The 12,764-nt window shown below is 46.4% G+C and overlaps 1 pseudogene; it reads left to right on the forward strand.

The window, feature by feature from the left end:
* Positions 1 to 8,407: 8,407 nt before the first annotated feature.
* On the forward strand, positions 8,408 to 8,525 carry LOC124620587 (annotated as a pseudogene).
* Positions 8,526 to 12,764: the final 4,239 nt, after the last annotated feature.

Below are 12,764 nucleotides of genomic sequence, written 5' to 3' on the forward strand. Positions count from 1 at the left end.
TTGTGGTGTGAATTGAATGACAAGATTTCCAATGCGAAGAAACATCACACCAGTTCCGTTTGAAAACAGTTTTTCACTCAACTGTGCTATTTCTTCACATCGACAGTCTTCAAACGCAGTTGTTGAAAATGGTGAACAAACATCTTAATGACAAACCGGTCTTTGCGGTGGGTGCAGACGTGTGAGGGGAAATGCAGACGTAATCGGCGCTCGGCGCTACCAACAGAAACTGCTACGTTTAGCTTCAGTACGCAGTTTTGACACTACAACGTCTAGGTCTCTGGCGTTTGCTGAAGTGGCAAAAACAGGGGCCCGCATCTCGTGGTCGTGCGGTAGCGTTCTCGCTTCCCACGCCCGGGTTCCCGGGTTCGATTCCCGGCGGGGTCAGGGATTTTCTCTGCCTCGTGATGGCTGGGTGTTGTGTGCTGTCCTTAGGTTAGTTAGGTTTAAGTAGTTCTAAGTTCTAGGGGACTTATGACCACAGCAGTTGAGTCCCATAGTGCTCAGAGCCATTTGAACCATTTGAACCAAAAACAGGGAAGTCATCATGAAGTGTTCTGGACATATCCGATATGTGACGAAACCGAACCATGGACCCATCCGACACCTTTTCCTACATGCAGTTACCATTGTTAGCGAAGTGGTAATCGTAAAGTAACCGTTTCATCATCATCAGAAGCTACAGAGATGTCTGAATCAGTATCGTGTTCACTTTCTTCAACAGTGTCATTTTCAAAATTGGAGAATCCTCCCACAGATTCTTCATCATCTTCGAGAAATAAGTCTGCAACAATTTCTTTATCAGTCAATATTTTAGGCATTCTTTGTCATGAACAAAGAACAGCTATGTCACTTTCTTTTTGACTAAGAAGAAAATAACATATAAAAATAAAATTGATAAGTAATTTGATTTGTTACTCAAGAAACAAGAAATATACTTGTTCAAATTCTTGTAGCGTACTGATGGTAGGCAATGAAAACCTCATAACTCCATTTTGTTGAATTTTGCAGGTGAAGGAAAAATGGTTCCTTAAAAAAATAATATGAAGTGATACAAAAAGTTGCTACATGTGCTACTTTATTCTAGAAGCCTTGTTATTGACAGATTAGAGATATTCGTGCACTTTCGAGTCTCTCTTTGATTACGGAGTTACTGGAATTATGAGTTTTCATGGGCATGAAGTTATGAGGTTTTCATTGCCTACCATCAATATGTATTTTGTGGCTAAACACTCACACTCATGTTAGGTCCCTGGTGCAAACACAGTGGAAGCAAGCACTTGTGCTGGGTAAGGCAGGCAATACTGCCAGAACACCAGTAGTTGTGTTGGGCCAAACACTCGATAATGGCACTTTAATGTGAAGCAGTGAAGCCAACAATGATTCTGAATGCACTATCTGAACCACCTTAATTATAAAGGAAAATAAAATCCCTGTTAAGTTTTAGAATGTTACGTGCCAAACACGTTAAGCAAAAGAAAAATCTCTAGGGGCAATTTGATTCGAAGCGACTACTTGACGGTTAAGGGAGGTTTTTGAGAGACTATGTGCTGCACTCCTTAGTACAGAAAAGTGTCACTTTGTGCCGCATGAACTGAATTGCTTTAGGACATGTAGTCAGTCATGGTAAGGTATTGCAGCAGCACCACCGTTTGGGTAGATTTCAATTCGTGCCATAATGGGGTTACGTAAGCTACTAGCTTATTGATTTACAGAATATCTAGTAAGAAATCACTACTGCAATATACAGTTCTAAACCCGGAAGTATATTTACAATGTACCGCCGATATTTCTATAGGCAATTGCATCGGTATTTTTTCCGCCTATATAACGAATTATCGATACTTTACCCGATTTATCGAGGGCAGAAATGGTGATTTTTTAAAATGTCGACATATCAGATTCCGGATATTTTTAAAAATATCACGACGACGGACGGTGGGAGACATTCGGCAAGTGGGCGACAGTCACGGTATCGCTGACGCCATTTTGACAGATTTTTTGAAGTTATGAAAAAACTGTGCTCAATGTGTTCCCCACAGCCTGATGGACGAGCAGAAATTGAACAGAATGTTGACATCACTGTAGCACCAGGAGCGGTGTCAAGACGACCGTAGCAGCAGCGCGGTTCCGGACTGAAGCACCTAGAACCGCTCGGCCACAGCGGCTGGCTCTGGCGACAGTGAAATGTTTTCGCATTCAGAGGAGAAAGCTGGTGATTGAAATCTAGTGAATTCTCGTCGCAGTCACACAGGCCTTAGTTTTAATGTCTACTTACCTAACTCGCTTGTCAAAACAATTAGCCCTTGCTTTCCGCCACTTGTCTACGCTGGTCTTCAGTTCGCTGTCTGTGCCAAAATGTTATCTTCCAGCATTTGATGTGAGCAGAGTTGAAATTTAGAGGGATACGAATCGGAGCTGTACGGTGTTTAATCAAACACTTCCCGTCGAAAACGTTGCAGAGGCGTCCGTATTGCCCTGCAGAGAACTTATGTGGGGTTGCGTGAAATCAGACGCAACCTCGGAGCAGGCGCCCATACTTGGCGGAAGACACTAACGTTGTAGCCATCTTAACGTGCTTACTCCGTGCTCAGAACTGAGAAGAGCGACATGACGCGATCGACAGACATCCTAGAGACACTGCCCAGCGGATCTGCACAAAGCTTCAGTGGAATTTCACTGTCGTTTCCATTTCCCTTTCAGAAAAGCGCTAGTAAATGTTGACTAGCAATAGCAAGGGAAGATTCTTTGAAAACTTAAAAATTTGTTACCTTTGAAACAAATATATCTGTTAGGGACTATTTTCTGAAGTTATTTTACTGTAAAGCAGTCTGGTACTTAAGTGGAAGTGGATGACGAACAGTATAGAAGAGCTAAGAAGAGAATCTTTTGCAATGTGGTGCTGCAGAAGTATGTTAAAAGTTAAGGAGCTAGACGGAGAAGGAAATGTAACCAATCTTAAAAAAAAGAATTTGTATTTTAATATAAGAAGGGACTGCTTCATATGACAGATCTTAAGGCATCAAAGAATCGTCAATTTCGTAATGGAGGGAAGCGTGAGGGGTAAAAATTTATGTGGGAAACCGAGACTTGGAAAACTGGAAGTAGAATGAAATGTCGGTTGCAGTAGTTAAACAGAATTAGGAATTCTACCATCAATACTAAGCGGTTCACAGATGGGAAGCACTCGAAGAAGGCAGTAATTTCCAGATTCGAGAAATGTTGTAGCAGTCCGTTTGCACATATTCCTTTTATTCCAGTTAAAATATTAATTTTCAAATAGAAGCTAGGAAAATAATTACAGACTGTTGCTGAGTAATTTGAAAATAAAGATAGTGGGGGGAAATATATTCATTAATAATTTTGAGAGAAACATATTTTATGGTAACAACGTCCGCGCCTGCACCCAGCTTCTAGTTCTGAGGAATGTGGTATGAAGAAGACTTTTGTACAGGGTGGGTGAGAAGCCCCCTACCCCCTACTATCGAATGAGGATTGATTTGATTTGTTGTAGCCCAAGTGCTTGGTTATGTATTAAGTGTGCAGTATTTCGGTATGTTCCCCATCATGCTGTAAACACATTTCCACAGACTCCATGTTCTTCTTGACATATTTTTGAGCATCTCCGCTGTTACAGCGCGGAATGCATCCTGAACAGAATTGTACAGTTCTTCGTTTGAGCCTTAATGATTCCTCATACCGAGTTGTCATGTGTGGTGAGGTGAGTGCTTCTTCGTGGCCACTTACTGATGAACCACGACATATCTGCCGTCCTGAAAAGCGTTCATTTAGGAACTCGCGCACTGCAACTGCGCAGTGAGGAAGCGCTCCGTTCTGCTGCAGCCATATGAGTTCTGTGTGGCCCCTTTCGTCAAACTGAGGTATTAACCATATTTGTAACATGTGTCAAAAATATGCGCCAAACACAGTCCTTTCAAAAAAGTACGCTCCTAGCAGATGTTGTGATGCCATCGTTGCCCATATCATTCCGTGAGATGAGTTCCTGTTTAACTAGACTGTGTAATGAGGATTTTCTTTGAAACTTGCTGGCAGATTAAAACTGTGTGCCGCACGGTGACTCGAACTCTGGACCTTTGCGTTTCGAGGGCAGCTGCTCTGCCACCTGAGCTACCCAAGCACAAGTCACAACCCACCCTCATAGCTTCAATTCTACCATTATCTCATCTCCTACGTTACAAACTTCACTGAAGCTCTCCTGCAGATCTTGCTGAACTAGCACTCCTGGAAGATATTATATTCAGATACATGGCTTAGCCACAGCTTGCAGGATGTTTCCAGAATGGAATTTTCACTCAGCAGCGGAATTTTAATCTGCCAGGAACTTTCATATCAGCGCACACTCCGCTGCAGAGTGAAAATTTGATTCCGGATTCTCTTTGTTTGGCCCAAACGACAATATTTTCATCACGTCATCTACGATAAATGGCACATTCATCTGGAAACATAACCTTGGCACGTTTGACTGCTTTTGGAAATTGGGTTAACAGAGCACGGCATACTAAAACGCTTTTCCCGGTGTGTATCTGATAACTCGTTTAGTAACATCGGTCAAAAAGGTCGGAACTTAAGATCGTTTTCCATGTGGTCTGACACTGTTATCACCTGTGTACAATATTCTAAAGGCACGTTTATGTGTCGACTTCATGGGAGATTGTTCAGTCGAAGGAGAGACTCCAACACATGTTTTTTCTCTTCTTCCTCCCACTCCGCGGCCCGTCATTAAACTGCCAAAAGCAAAGCCACGTGTTTCTCAGTCCAGAAGTGCTGCCCTTCGCGGTGGAGCCTCATTTTGTCCTTCCTAAATTGTTCCTGAAACCTGTCTCATTTTCTGCTGTGTGTGTTGTCGTTCTTGTACCCACACATTTGACAGTAAGCGCTCCTCAATGGTGTAACTATGACCGCTCACATCTGCCACGGCTGTAAATTAAAACTCCACTGCGACTAAGGAAACATGAAAACATGAATTTCATCAATTGAGAAGAAGAAACATATTTCCAACCTGCATAATATCATTTTATGCTAAACAGAATTTACAGGGATACGGGGACATCTTGCCCACCTTTCATGTGGTGGGGAAATGGAACATGGTCTGAGGTATGGAAACCACAACCAGTACTGGTCTACAAGAAAATATTGATAGTGTATCAGACAGTGACAGCATTAATTCCGTTCTAGATTGACGTGTTTACAGTTGCGCCTAGCTTGGCACAATGCAGTTCTCATTAACATTTCAACAGGTTATTAGGAAGTCTGATTCTACGAGAAACAGTGCGTGTACTGTTATTAAGGAAATTTATTCTGATTTGTTCTAAGTAGTCCGTCGTTTCCTTTACAAACGAAGATGTTTGCAGTGTGAAGTCTTCTTAAATTCATTATGTGATGCTGAAACAATTACTTCATCTTTGTCTTGTCATTTTCCATTCTTTGGGTGTTAGTGGCGCCTGTAGCGGCGGGGAATTCTTGAAAGCAGTCGGATGCGTTTTCTGGGGACCACAATTATGATTTTTATTCTGGTATCTCCAATTTTCCATGAGTTTTTAAAATATGTAATGGTGGTCCTCCCGACAGAAATTATAAGGAGCTTCTGTGCTCGAGATCTGAGATCACTAAATAATACACTCCTGGAAATGGAAAAAAGAACACATTGACACCGGTGTGTCAGACCCACCATACTTGCTCCGGACACTGCGAGAGGGCTGTACAAGCAATGATCACACGCAAGGCACATCGGACACACCAGGAACCGCGGTGTTGGCCGTCGAATGGCGCTAGCTGCGCAGCATTTGTGCACCGCCGCCGTCACTGGCAGCCAGTTTGCCGTGGCATACGGAGCTCCATCGCAGTCTTTAACACTGGTAGCATGCCGCGACAGCGTGGGCGTGAACCGTATGTGCAGTTGACGGACTTTGAGCGAGGGTGTATAGTGGGCATGCGGGAGGCCGGGTGGACGTACCGCCGAATTGCTCAACACGTGGGGCGTGAGGTCTCCACAGTACATCGATGTTGTCGCCAGTGGTCGGCGGAAGGTGCACGTGCCCGTCGACCTGGGACCGGACCGCAGCGACGCACGGATGCAAGCCAAGACCGTAGGATCCTACGCAGTGCCGTAGGGGACAGCACCGCCACTTCCCAGCAAATTAGGGACACTGTTGCTCCTGGGGTATCGGCGAGGACGATCCGCAACCGTCTCCATGAAGCTGGGCTACGGTCCCGCACACCGTTAGGCCGTCTTCCGCTCACGCCCCAACATCGTGCAGCCCGCCTCCAGTGGTGTAGCGACAGGCGTGAATGGAGGGACGAATGGAGACGTGTCGTCTTCAGCGATGAGAGTCGCTTCTGCCTTGGTGCCAATGATGGTCGTATGCGTGTTTGGCGCCGTGCAGGTGAGCGCCACAATCAGGACTGCATACGACCGAGGCACACAGGGCCAACACCCGGCATCATGGTGTGGGGAGCGATCTCCTACACTGGCCGTACACCACTGGTGATCGTCGAGGGGACACTGAATAGTGCACGGTACATCAAAACCGTCATCGAACCCATCGTTCTACCATTCCTAGACCGGCAAGGGAACTTGCTGTTCCAACAGGACAATGCACGTCCGCATGTATCCCGTGCCACCCAACGTGCTCTAGAAGGTGTAAGTCAACTACCATGGCCAGCAAGTTCTCCGGATCTGTCCCCCATTGAGCATGTTTGGGACTGGATGAAGCGTCGTCTCACGCGGTCTGCACGTCCAGCACGAACGCTGGTCCAACTGAGGCGCCAGGTGGAAATGGCATGGCAAGCCGTTCCACAGGACTACATCCAGCATCTCTACGATCGTCTCCATGGGAGAATAGCAGCCTGCATTGCTGCGAAAGGTGGATATACACTGTACTAGTGCCGACATTGTGCATGCTCTGTTGCCTGTGTCTATGTGCCTGTGGTTCTGTCAGTGTGATCATGTGATGTATCTGACCCCAGGAATGTGTCAATAAAGTTTCCCCTTCCTGGGACAATGAATTCACGGTGTTCTTATTTCAATTTACAGGAGTGTATTTATTTAGACTGAAGCCTTATTTAATTTTTAAGAAAGGAAACTCCATAACGCCAGGAAGCAAAAACAGCAAAATTAGAGAAATATTGCATTGAACGCAAGGACAGGCATAAGAAATCACTGGTGCTTCACGCAGTCGGTAGATGACCCGAACAAACTAAATTAAAATGGCTTTAAGCATTATGGGACTTAACATCTGAGGTCATCAGTCCCCTAGACGTAGAACTACTTAAACCTAACTAACCTAAGGACATCACACACAGCCATGGCCGAGGCAGGATTCGAACCTTCGACAGTAGCAGCAGCGCGGTTCCGGACTGAAGTGCCTAGAACCGCTCAGCCACAGCGGCCGGCATCAAACTAAATAAAATTGACGTACAATGTGCAACAGTTTAATTTCTCTGAATACCTCACGTATCTTGTGTCCAATGCAATAAAGTTTGGCTCATATACTGAGGTGCTGTTCTGCGAAAAGCACTTGGTGCCTACAGTTATGACAAACAGGAAAACGAGGCTACAAATAAAGGTACTAATGAAAACTTTGTATAAACCATTATTGCATTTCAATTGATTGTCAATTAACCGAAACGAAAATAGTGTTAAATTACAACCAGCAAACCGTGATGAAGACAGTTTGATCGAACTATCAACTTCATGTTAACGGATTTGCAACACAATTTCCATTAATTATTTGTACAGCCTCTTGGAATATACGAAGCACTTCGATAACCGTGTCCTGAAGAACATTTCAGTGTTGACTCCTTGTTGCAAGGAAATTGAACGGTAAAATCTGCACATGGAATGAACTTCGGGAAAAAAATGCAAATGATACCAGCAACGTTCTGGAGTCACGTGATGAGTATACAATGGATGCAACAAGTGACGCAGTTGGAATGTCCAGGAGCACTCACCCTGCCTTGTTTATTTATCTAGAAACCGAGATGTCTCCTCATTCCGAGACTTCGGTCCAGAGGGGGAGGGGGGGGGGGGTTACCGTACTGTTGACTGCTGGAATGCTACCGCCTGGCACACAGACGGTTCCTCATACCGTGGAGTGCATCACCCGCGCAGATGTGAACGCTTATCAGCGCGAGACAACCTGGCAAGAGGGCAGTGACGAGGACTGCCCATTTCAGGCATCGCGGCTCTGGAAACTGAGTCACGTCTCTGGAAACAGAAGCACGCCTCTGGAAACTGAATCACAGCGACTTGACCCGAAATGTGTCACGAGAGCCAGATGGAACTTCAAAGCTATACTGTCAGCTGTTTGCGTCACTCGTTTTGACGGACTCATCAGAATGAATAAAGCGCATTTGGCAAAATAATTTATGTCCAAGGAGGAAAAGTGCTGACGGCCTTGCCGCAGTGGTAACACCGGTTCCCGTCAGATCACCGAAGTTAAGCGCTGTCGGGCTGGGCTAGCACTTGCATGGGTGACCATCCGCTCTGCCGGGCGCTGTTGGCAAGCGGGGTGCACTCAGACCTCGTGAGGCAAACTGAGGAGCAACTTGATTGAGAAATAGCGGCTCCGGTCTCGGAAATTGACAAACGGCCGGGAGAGCGGTATGGTGACCACATGCCCCTCCATATCCGCATCGAGTGACGTGTATGGGCTGAGGATGACACGGCGACCGGTCGGTGCCGTTGGGCCTTCATGGCCTGTTCGGGAGGAGTTTTTTTTAGTTTTAAGGAGGATAAGTAAAAACGTCAAGCAAATAAAACTGTATGGCTCCAGAGAGCTTTTATATACTCAAACATGTGTGATGTATATATGTAGACTGAAGCGACAAATGAAAATTTGTACCAAGGCCAGGACAAATTTTCGTTTTCCGCTTCATAAAACCATACTCCTATTGTTGTTGCTGTTTTTGTCGACCAATAAGGCACCAAGCATGTCCCAGAACGCTGCACAAGCACTTTCCTAGCAAACTGAGTCACCTGAAATGTTTTGGTACTTGGAAACCAGCGTGATTCCACTCCACAGAGAGCTGCTTGGTTTCCGGTGCATCGTAGCATGCCCACGAATCATCACGAGTGACGATTCCTTCCAGGAAATTATGTCCTTCAGCGGTTTAACGCGTTAAATGATCCAAGCTCGTCATCGTTCGCTGGTCCTTGTTGTTGTCTGTCTGGGTCTTAGGCACCCAGCGAGCACAAACTTTACGAAATTTCACGGCGTCATGAACGGTTTCGTCCACTGCACCATAGGAAATGTTAACCTGCCACGACAAGATCTGCAGCTGCGCACGCCGGTCGTTCAAAATTGTTCCCCAAATTGCTCCGACATTCTTCGGGGTTGCAGCTGTTGCCGGCCGCCCGAAGCGTGGCGAATCACTAAGATTCACACGGCCCCCTTGGAAGAATCCACACCATTTGGAGACATTTCTACGGTCCATACAAGCGTCCCATACATACCATGCATGTTCCTGAGAATTTCCCTTGGTCCACAAGTATCGAACTACACTTCACTGTGAAAAAGTACCGTCGCTGGGGATATATTACTTGAAACAGATTCTGACAGAAGTTGCTTTCATTAAAAGTTATCTATTTGTGGGGAAATTATCCATTCTTAGTTATAGGTATGTTTAGGGATATTTTACTTTTTTCTGTCATAGGTTCTCAGAAACCTCCTTCATCTGTATTGCAGCCCTCTATGTGTGTGGATATTGAACACGAATAATGCGCAACGGATTCTTTTGGAGGTGTCAGTGAAGGAGTTTTCCGTCATAGATCGCAGCATACCAATTGGCAGTCTGTGCCATTAATATTTATAATTGTTAAAGGGGTATCGGGTTTGTTCAAGCATAGCATACTGAAGTTATTCTGAATAAATTTGCTTTATTTCTTTCGTAATTTAATATAATGTTAGGTGGTGGTGAAGCCTCTTACTATTTTACACAACTGCATGCTACACGCACGCTACTTCTGGGAAAGGTGCTTAACAGACGGGATTGCATCTCATCAGCCACTAGTAATTTTCCCGCTACTTTAATATTAAAACAGATAGGACAGGATAGACAAGAGTTCAAACTTGCACCTAGTGCACAGATTCAATACTAGCATGCAATTGGGTGAAAAGCACATTGTGCCTACAGTTATGACAAACAGGAAAACGAGGCCACAAATAAAGGTACTAATGAAAACTTTGTATAAACCATTATTGTATTTCAATTGATTGTCAATTAACCGAATCTAAAACAGTGTTAAATTACAACCAGCAAACCCTGATGAAGACAGTTTGGTCTAACTAGGGATCAACTTCATGTTAACGGATTTACAACACCATTTTCATTAATTATTTGTACAGCCTCTTCGAATACACGAAGTACTTCGATAACCGTGACCAAGAAGAACATTTCAGTGTTGACTCCTTGGTGCAAGGAAATTGAACGGTAAAATTTGCACATGGTATGAACTTCGAGAGAAAATACAAATGATATCATCAACGCTCTGGAGTCTCGTGATGAGTATAGAATGGATGCAACCCTGCCTTGTTTATCTGTCTAGAAATCGAGGTGTCTTCTCACGGCGAGACTTCGGTCCAGAGAGGGGTTACCGTATTGTTGACTGCTGGAACGCTACCGCCTGGCACACAGACGGTTGCTCATGCCGTGGAGTGCATCACCCACGCAGATGTGAACCCTTACCAGCGTGAGGCAACCTGGCAGGAGGGCAGTGAGGAGGACTGGCCATTTCAAGCATCGCGCGTGTCTGGAAACTGAATCACGCCTCTGGAAACGGAAGCACGCATCTGGAAACTGAATGACAGCGACCTGATGCCGGAATGTGTCACGAGAACCACATGGAGCTTCAAAGCTATACTGTCAGCACTGTGCGTCATTCACTTTGACGGACTCATCACAACGAATAAAGCGCATTTGGCAAAATAATTTATGTCCAAAGAGGAGAAGTAAAAATTTCAAGCAAATAAAACTGTATGGCTCCACAGTCCTTTTACACTCTTGGAAATTGAAATAAGAACACCGTGAATTCATTGTCCCAGGAAGGGGAAACTTTATTGACACATTCCTGGGGTCAGATACATCACATGATCACACTGACAGAACCACAGGCACATAGACACAGGCAACAGAGCATGCACAATGTCGGCACTAGTACAGTGTATATCCACCTTTCGCAGCAATGCAGGCTGCTATTCTCCCATGGAGACGATCGTAGAGATGCTGGATGTAGTCCTGTGGAACGGCTTGCCATGCCATTTCCACCTGGCGCCTCAGTTGGACCAGCGTTCGTGCTGGACGTGCAGACCGCGTGAGACGACGCTTCATCCAGTCCCAAACATGCTCAATGGGGGACAGATCCGGAGATCTTGCTGGCCAGGGTAGTTGACTTACACCTTCTAGAGCACGTTGGGTGGCACGGGATACATGCGGACGTGCATTGTCCTGTTGGAACAGCAAGTTCCCTTGCCGGTCTAGGAATGGTAGAACGATGGGTTCGATGACGGTTTTGATGTACCGTGCACTATTCAGTGTCCCCTCGACGATCACCAGTGGTGTACGGCCAGTGTAGGAGATCGCTCCCCACACCATGATGCCGGGTGTTGGCCCTGTGTGCCTCGGTCGTATGCAGTCCTGATTGTGGCGCTCACCTGCACGGCGCCAAACACGCATACGACCATCATTGGCACCAAGGCAGAAGCGACTCTCATCGCTGAAGACGACACGTCTGCATTCGTCCCTCCATTCACGCCTGTCGCGACACCACTGGAGGCGGGCTGCACGATGTTGGGGCGTGAGCGGAAGACGGCCTAACGGTGTGCGGGACCGTAGCCCAGCTTCATGGAGACGGTTGCGGATCGTCCTCGCCGATACCCCAGGAGCAACAGTGTCCCTAATTTGCTGGGAAGTGGCGGTGCGGTCCTCTACGGCACTGCGTAGGATCCTACGGTCTTGGCGTGCATCCGTGCGTCGCTGCGGTCCGGTCCCAGGTCGACGGGCACGTGCACCTTCCGCCGACCACTGGCGACAACATCGATGTACTGTGGAGACCTCACGCCCCACGTGTTGAGCAATTCGGCGGTACGTCCACCCGGCCTCCCGCATGCCCACTATACGCCCTCGCTCAAAGTCCGTCAACTGCACATACGGTTCACGTCCACGCTGTCGCGGCATGCTACCAGTGTTAAAGACTGCGATGGAGCTCCGTATGCCACGGCAAACTGGCTGACACTGACGGCGGCGGTGCACAAATGCTGCGCAGCTAGCGCCATTCGACGGCAAACACCGCGGTTCCTGGTGTGTCCGCTGTGCCGTGCGTGTGATCATTGCTTGTACAGCCCTCTCGCAGTGTCCGGAGCAAGTATGGTGGGTCTGACACACCGGTGTCAATGTGTTCTTTTTTCCATTTCCAGGAGTGTATATATTCAAACATGTGTGATGTATATATGCGGCCTGAAGCGACTAATGAAAATTTCTACCAAGCCAGGGATTCGAACCCGGGTCTGCTGCTCACTGGACAGATGCGCTAACCACTGCGCCTTGCAGCACAGTGGTTCTGAGCAACGGCACAGACCGAACCGACGGATGAAAATTTGTACCAAAGCCAGGACAAATTTTTGGTTTGCCGCTTCAGTCTGCATATATACGTCATTCACGTATTACTGTTGTCGTTTTGGTCGACTAATAAGGGACCATGCATGTCCCAGAACGCTGCAGAAGCATTTTCCTAGCAGAGTGAGTCA

Source organism: Schistocerca americana, chromosome 6 (genome assembly GCF_021461395.2).
Source record: "Schistocerca americana isolate TAMUIC-IGC-003095 chromosome 6, iqSchAmer2.1, whole genome shotgun sequence".
NCBI classification, from domain to species: Eukaryota; Metazoa; Arthropoda; class Insecta; order Orthoptera; family Acrididae; genus Schistocerca; species Schistocerca americana.